The following is an 8,469-nucleotide window of genomic DNA, read 5'->3' on the forward strand; positions in this document are numbered from 1 at the left end:
TCTTCAATATTGCTTTGCTCGATCTGCCTGCCCGGCTCTCTTCCATCGCACTACTCGAACACAATATTTGTGATATTACTATATGGTGTTGCAAGGGGTCCCTAGGAGAACAGGAGCACACCATCCAGTCAGGCTCAGATACCATTCACGAATACGTTAACGGTTTTGGGCTTAAGTGTTCTCTAACACAATCTGAGTACATAGCAGTAACTAATCATATAGGCCGCCGCGCGGAAGAGCAGCGCCAAAGCATCAGTCTCCATATCGAACACACTCAAATACCGCGCTGATCTAACATCAAAATACTGGGCTTCATCCTTCAGGATGACGGTAGAGCTGAAGTATGGTTGGAAAAAACAATCCGACAACTAAACCAGATATACCGCATGCTATCTAGACTAACACGTAAACACAGAGGACTAAAGGAGCAAGAACTTCGAAGGATTATTGAGGCACTTGTCTACTCCCGTGTGCTCTACCAACTTCCATATCAATCTCTCACCAAGACCCAGCACTCCAAATTAGAAACGGCGCTCCGCAAATATACGAGATTAGCTATATGAGTACCCTGATTTGTCGCAAACGACCTTGTGGCCGCCACTGGGCTTTTCAACACACTTGATGAACGCATTACAATTTGCAGACAAGCGCAAATTCAAAGGCTTAAAACATCCCCACAAGGGCGCAAACTGCTCGAACATCAAGGATACCAGACAGGTGCCCCACCCCCTTTTCCACCGTTGTATTCACCACCATGGGACTCACTACCCAGATTCACGGTCCTACTCATACCACAACATAATTGCAGCCGCACAAACACGGAGCTCGCCACTCCCGGTTAGTCAAACGAGTAAATAGGGAAAACGCACTACCAGACACTACGTAATATTATACGGACTCTAGTCACTCGGAGAGTAGATGTCTAACTGCAGTAGTCGGCCCTGACTACGAGCATGTAAACGTACACATAGGAGTTCCCGACCCATCCGACGCAGAGGCTCTTGCTATTCTCGAAGCAGTCACCCGGCCTCATCATCCTACCCAACGCATCTTTATTCGCACCGATAGCCAAGATGCATGCCGCATGTTTCGCGACAACTTGCTACCAAAACATATACACAGCCTACTTCAATGTCCCTTGGATGCAGATCCTTCGCTCTGTGTTACCTCGCAGTGGATACCTGGGCACCAAGGTATAGGGGGGAACTCCCGAGCTCATGAGTTCACCCGCGTAGTTAGTTTTCCGGGTCCCCCGTGCCTATGGCCATCCGAATTTAACCCAAGGGAACACAGAAAGACTTTGCACAAGGAGCGCACATCACTTTTAAAGCAACTTCGCGCCAAGGCCGTCGCATTTATTACTCCTCCTGCTAACCTCTCGCGAGAAGACAGCACTATTCTCTGAAGACTTCAAACAAACTCAATAGTGACTCCTCTTTTCCGTCACTATATTCAAGGCCTACCTGGGCCACCGAAATGCCCGAACTGCATGGAATATCCGTCCCTTGAGCATCGTCTATGGGCGTCTTGCGCTGGAGTTTGAGGTATAGTAGCGGCGCGGGAAACGACATCTGGGTCGTACCAGCTTGGGTCGTATTGAACCCTGGCTGTGGCGAAGCATGTTTCTAGGCCGAGTTTTGCGTCGCTTCGCACTTTTTTCTGCCCTGTTGCGAGTGCGAAAGGTCTCGTCACTTCTCGCAGACTACGTCGACCACGCTGCGAGCTCGCCGCAGCCTATAGTTTAACGAAAACGGACTCTCCGTGTGCCGTGGGACGTAATGCTAGGAGCAAAAGGAATCGGTGACGCCGATCCGGAGAGACCTAGCCCAGCCTCGAAAAGGCGTCACCGTCATTACTTGTGCGTCGTGGGCTGCCATGAACAAGAAGGCCTGAATCCCAACATCATATTCTGCCGTTTTCCTTCAAGGCCTCACGAAGTAGAGCGTCGGGCGCGCTGCATAGCTGCAGTTCGTCGCGCTGAGTAAGCGAAACTTCGCGCCATGCTGACTGCTTCGCCTGTCTTGGAAGCTTGCTTGATTATCTGCGTTCTGATGTTCGGTCTTTTGCACCCACAGTCCCGACAGCAGACCGACATAGCAGCAGGCATGGCTGGTAATTCACGATTCGAGACCCGGCCACAGCGACAATTAACAATTCGATCGATGCGAAGTGGTGAAGTGTGTGCAAATGAGCACAAATGGTCGGGCTAGCTCATTCGATGACAATTCACTACTCCACTACGAGCAGCACAGGTTAAGAGAAATAAATGCGCTCATCCTTGAGGCAGCGCAGCAAGGCAGTATTGATTGCAGCACATCGATGTTCGAGCGCTGTCATTAAAACCTACATCAAGCGAGCAGCGCACGAGCTCGCACGTACGTGCGAGCTCATATGCATTGCATCAGTTATTACCAGTTACTAAAAGGGACAGATGGCCGCTACTACAATGCAGGCATAACTACTTGTTTAGCGGCATGCAGTCAACAAATATTGCAGGAGGCCCGCCGTTTCGCGGCATGTCGAAAGACCGCTGCTGTCGCGGCGCGTACGATCGTGCGCTCGAGCAGTTCGTACATCGCGGTGCGTACCGTCGTGTGCTCGAGCAGTTCCGTACACATGATGCCTGCTTATCGCTGCTGTGGATTCATTTATAGCAAGCATTTCCTCGCGTTTGTGCGCCTGAATCTAGCAGCTAGCGTGCAAACCTTACCTGAAGTTCCACTCCGTACGCGACTCGCTTCACTTGCGATTGACACGGTGCTAAAACTTCGCCGCCAAATTCTTGAACGGCGTACACGTATTCGGCACTGCATAATTTCTTGCCTTTACGCAGCGTGCCACCCCTGAAAAAATCTTCGGCGCCCGATCTTCGCTGCAGGCCGTGAAACAACACAACCGAAAGTGGCGGGTCCATATTGTAAACGTGCTTTCCGAAGCAGACGACCGAGCGTCGTACGACCCATTTTAGCACAGAGGGCGCTTTTTAGCACCTTTTTCGCAGCGCCCCCTGGGCAATGCAAGAGCCCCATGGCATATCCTCACACTCAACCCAAACTGCAGTCAGCCCTCTCCAACATTCCCACTAACATCAAGCCACGGTCATGGACGGACTGGCTCACCCCATGCAACTAACATTCTTCTGCCGGTGCTTATCCAGCACGTCAGAGACGTGTTGGATGACGACTGGTAGCTGACAGACCAGGGTTGAGCGCCGGACGCTGGCGTAAAAATAAAAGTTTTTTCTCTCTCTCTCTCCGAGCTGACGTCGATGCCCACAGTACATTGCTTGAGCACAATTCTCGTATCTTTGCTTTCGAAGCGACCCTGCCGAGCAGCTCCGCCGTAATGTAGTCAGCATCCAACCGCTTTATTCTATGATCCAACTTTACAAATTTCCATCGTCGCGTTGGTAATCTTGCACGCAACGACGTTGATCTTCGCGTCATCGGTTGGTCACTTTAATCCACGTCTCCCTCGGTTTGAAGCGGCTGCGTCAAAAACGTGAGAGAAATACAATAGTTTGGTTTCGTTTGGTGCTACTGGTCCACCATACTATTCTTCTTGTCGCCGGTCCCCAATTGGGATACCGCAGTGCGGTGATTCGAGCTTTCTCCTGCACACTTCGCTCGTCGTAAGTAGTAATACATAACCTGAAGTTGTCTTGAAATGTGCGGACGAGCGATAAGCTCGTTTCTTGATGAACAATTAATCAGGCTGCGTTTCTCGCGCGACCAAAAAAGCCTGTGTAGCTCCAGCGTTGCTCCCGGCGCTCCCCACGTTACTCTAGGAACGTATGTGCGCACGTGATGTGTCGGCGTCGGTGGTTCAGTGGTAGAATACTCGCCTGCCACGCGGGTGGCCCGGCTTCGATTCCCGGCCGACGCAGCTTCTTTTTTTTCATTATTATTTTATTATCTTTTTTTTTTTTCAGAAAGCTATTTGGCCTTGTTTTTTTAGTTTTAGTGACACGAGCATCGAATGATGCACTTATTATTGCCAGCACTGCCGGTTCACCTCCTGAGACGACCGGGGACGAAATTTAAGAAGAAAGAAAAACTATAGTACAGTACAAAATTTATCGGTTTCATTATAGATATGATATCAGAGGATAACTTTATAGTGACTGGATACATGCGCGAAGTTCTCTTTCAGAATGTCGCACGCGCGTTTTTCGATGGACTACCTGAGCAAAGTGAGTAAAAGGAAGCTTCATAAGGACCTTGCTGACGTGATGATACCGTTGCCAGTGTATCGTTTGCCATACCGAGGAGGCCCTGGACAGGACGTCTTAAAGCGTGTGAAAAATATGCCCGTTAGACCTTCAGTTAAAACCTTCTTTAAGTTACGTTCCAACACCTTACCTGTCAGAACTTGGCTACACGAAATAGGTGTATTCGTTCCCTGGACACCAAACTGCTTCCTTTACTGGATTGTAGCGACCCAATCTTTAACCCTTAAAAAAGACTTCCTTTAGACCGATACGGCATACGATTCCTACCCGTTGAGTCTGAAGGCATTCCTTTCGATGTAATCATGCTCCTGGGCCTCCACAGCTTGTAGAAAACGAAGATGGAAGTCCGGCACGCTCATGTCAACACTGTACGCGAAAACTTTATTGAGAGCTAGTGTGGTGTTTGTCAGAGGTGCTTACAGGGCTCTTCCAGACCTACCAGACTGGATTACGTTGTTGGATGAGCTGGTGACTCTGGATAAATTTTGAACCTGTCGTGACAGCCGAAGTGTGCATGTTGCGTGTTTTATTGCTCTTATGAAAGGGTGTGTTTGAATGTCAAAACCGTGGTCAAAACAGGCAATAAACAAGAAGAAAACGCGTCGAGACCGAAGCAACGAGCACGGGTATAAAGATAGAAGCAGCCAGCTATTGTCACGGTTAATTGCAGAACATGATGTTGATGATGTAGCAGAATGCCTTGAAGGAGCGAGAGAAGTGCAGTTTACGCATTTTCAAGGACTGAGTCACGCTCGCCTTGACCGTATTTATGTGTCGATCGAGATGCTACCATTGTGCACCCAGTATCATGTAGAACCCGTGTCGTTCTCGGACCACTGTCTAGTTAAATGTCTGATGGGAAGCAAGGAAAAACAAAACAGATTTTCATGGGATTTGTGGAAAATAAACGTAAAGCTCCTGAGCGACGAATGTTTTATTCAAGCTGTGAAAGAGGCGATAGACGATATGAAAACAGAACGGATGCCCAGTGTTGGCGCACAATGGGACTTATTAAAGCAACATGTCAAAATGAAAGCCATAGAGCGATCTAGCTGCCTTAAGTATGAGGAAAAAGTACAAGAAAGAAATTTAAGAACGATGCTCGAAAGGCTCGTTAAGCTTGAGTGTCGAGAGCCGGGCAAGTTTAAAGACGACATCCGTAGCATAAAACAGAAACTCGAAGTGATGGACGAAGAACGCTATCGGGGAGCGCTCGTGCGGGCCAGAGCCGAGGCTTGGGCTGCCGGGGAGACGCCCACAAAGCGAGCGCTGGGAATCGAAAAGGCCCATGCTCGCCGCAAGCACATCGACGTGATAGAGGAAAACGGTGTTGAGATAACCGATACAGAGGGCATAGGCGAAGCGTTTTTTCGTTTCTATGAAAGGCTGTTTGCCCATAAATCAGTAGATGTGGAAGGGTTTAAAACAACATTCTTAGAACGCATGCCGCGGCTGTCAGACGAAAGAAAAGCAGTTCTTGAAGCACCGATATCAATAGCAGAAATAGAAAAGGCGATAGATGATCTTAACCCTGGCAAGTCGCCCGGGCCGGATGGTCTGAGCGCGGCATTTTACAAAGCATTCAAACATGACCTTTCCTCTGAGTTGAAAGATGTCTTTGATGAGGCATTTGAGTTGGGAACGTTACCTCTGTCATTCTCCCAAGCACATACTGTGCTCATTCCAAAAACAGAGCAAAAGGATAAGCTAAGACTTGTGACCTCATACAGACCAATTTCTTTAACTAACTGTGATTATAAAATATTTATGAAAATATTGGCTGGCAGACTTCAGACAGTTATAACGCAGATTGTAGGATCCCATCAAACCTGTGGTATTAAGGGTCGCTCTATCTTTACTAATATTCATTCTATGAGGTGTGTACTTGAGTGTTGTGATGCCTATCGGTCGGCTGTTGCAATCCTTCAGCTTGACCTAGAAAAGGCATTCGATTGTGTACCTCATGCCATTTTGTTTGCCATACTTGAACATGTTAATTTAGGCTCAATCATCACAGACGGTATATCCATAGCGTATCGAAACTGCAAAACGCGCCTCATAATCAACAACAGATTGGGGGGCCCAGTTGAGGTGCAGCGGAGTGTGCGTCAAGGGTGCCCAGCGAGTCCGCTCTTATTTTGTATTTATATTGAAACGTTATGTCTAGCAATTATTGAAAATGACCGGGTTCATGGTTTCCGATTACATGCGTCGGAGGTAAAGCTCTTGGCGTATGCTGATGATATAGCTGTGTGTTGTACGGAAAAAGAGAGTCTTCTGGAGGCTGTTGCGGTAGTAAGAAGGTTTGGGGAAGTGACGGGGAGCCTTGTGAATTGGGAAAAGTGCCTGGGGTTCTGGCATGGCGAGTGGCCGTCACCCCCCAACATATTTGCTAACGTGAAATGGGTTGAAACACCAGTAAAGTACCTCGGCGTTCCACTTGAAAATTATAAGAAAACAGATGATTTATGGTTAGAAAACGTGAAAGAAACACGAGAAAAGGCGGAGAGGTGGAAAGGGGCTCATCTCTCAATTTTCGCCAGAGCGACAGTGTGCAATTTATTTTTTGTTAGTAAAGTATGGTATATTATGCAAGTGTTGTATTGTTCGCGAGTGTATGTGCAGAAGTTCCATCGAGTTTTTGCTGTCTTTATTTGGGCGTCCAGCTGGGAACGCTGCAGCCGTACGAATCTTTTTCGGCGAGTGAAAGATGGGGGCTTGGGTCTGGCACACCTTTTCGTGCGACAGCTTGTAAATAGATTTTTTTTCTTTCGTGACGTCAACGACCCGTTCTTAAGAGCGGTGTGTCAAGTGCGACTTTGTAATGCGTTACCAGAGTTTGTTATCAGCAGTCAAATAATGCCTGGTACTCTATTCGGTTTTTTTAAAGAGATAGTAGCGAGTGTCCGCTTTTTGACAGTACGGTTCTCGAATGACTATCTGTTCAGTGTAAAAAGAAAGAAATTGTACAGTGACCTGTGTGATGTTATTTTTCCGGTGCCTATGTACAGATCCATATACAGTGGAGGTCAAGGTAACAATGTTTTAAAACGCGTAAAAAGAATGGATGTGCAGCCAGGAGTTAAATCTTTTTTCTTCAAGCTTCACACGGGCACTCTGACAGTGAGAACGTTTTTGGAAGAACGCGGTTTTTACATGCCGTGGGGTTCCAACTGCCTGATTTGCAAAAAACCAGAAACAGTAGACCATGTGTTCCTGCATTGTTGGGCGGGGGTGTTCTTTTGGGATGTCCTCCAAAGAACCCTAATGAAAGATTTTCCGTTGGATCCGTACGGCATCAGATTTCTGCCATTAGACAATGAGGACGGCGTCCCATTTGACCTCATCATGCTCACAGGCCTCTACTGTATATGGCGAGCCCGAATGGAGGGCTTCTATTGTGACCCAGACGCACGGCCTGCGCGCCTGCATTTCCGTGAACACATGTCACGCTTTATTGAAGTAAAAAAAGGCGAAGTTATTGTACCTGACTGGCTACCCAGGATTGAAGTATTGGCATTCCTCAAGGAATTTTAATAGACAAAGTCAGCCAAGTTGTGCTGGTCGCTTTATTACAGAATGTTTCATTTTCTACATGAAGCGTGGAATATTTTATTTATTTTGTTTGTTTTGGTTGTGGTGCTCATAAGATGTACGAGTATGTGAAAGCTTTGAGAACTGGCAATAAAGAAAAAAAAAAAAAAAAAAAAAAGCGTCGGTGGTTCAGTGGTAGAATACTCGCCTGCCACGCGGGTGGCCCGGGTTCGATTCCCGGCCGACGCAGAATTTTTTTTTTCTTCTTTTTTTTTGGGGGGGGGGGGGGGTAGCACACAACACTGATACGGGCCGTTCGGCCTCGCCCTTTTAGTGGTAGGAGCATCGAGTGACACTCTTGTTTCTTGCGCAGCACTTTCGGTTCACCTCCTGAGACGACCGGGGACGAAATTAAAAAAAGAAAAACGATAGTACAGTACAAAATCTATCAGCTTCATTGCAGATATGATATGGGAGGATAAGTGTAGTTACAAGTTGAGTTACTCAAGTGTCCGGAATAATTAGAATTAATTAGAAATAACTGAGACAACCGGAGCGAAATTCAAAATAAATGGATCAGAAAAAAAAAATAGAAAAAGAATAGTCCAGTACTAAATTCATGGCTTTCATTATAGATATGATATCAGAGCATAAGTTTAGTTACAATTAGAGTTACTGAATCGTTAATAATTATAATTAATTAG

At 47.0% G+C, this 8,469-nt stretch overlaps 2 non-coding genes across 2 annotated transcripts; both read left to right on the forward strand.

The window, feature by feature from the left end:
- The first annotated feature begins 3,814 nt into the window (after positions 1 to 3,814).
- Positions 3,815 to 3,885, forward strand: TRNAG-GCC (transfer RNA glycine (anticodon GCC)). The gene has a single exon. It is a non-coding gene; the product is annotated as a tRNA-Gly (tRNA).
- Positions 3,886 to 7,943: 4,058 nt separating this feature from the next.
- Positions 7,944 to 8,014, forward strand: TRNAG-GCC (transfer RNA glycine (anticodon GCC)). Its single transcript has one exon. It is a non-coding gene; the product is annotated as a tRNA-Gly (tRNA).
- The last annotated feature ends 455 nt before the right edge of the window (positions 8,015 to 8,469 follow it).

This window comes from Dermacentor albipictus, chromosome 3 (genome assembly GCF_038994185.2).
Source record: "Dermacentor albipictus isolate Rhodes 1998 colony chromosome 3, USDA_Dalb.pri_finalv2, whole genome shotgun sequence".
Taxonomy (NCBI): Eukaryota; Metazoa; Arthropoda; class Arachnida; order Ixodida; family Ixodidae; genus Dermacentor; species Dermacentor albipictus.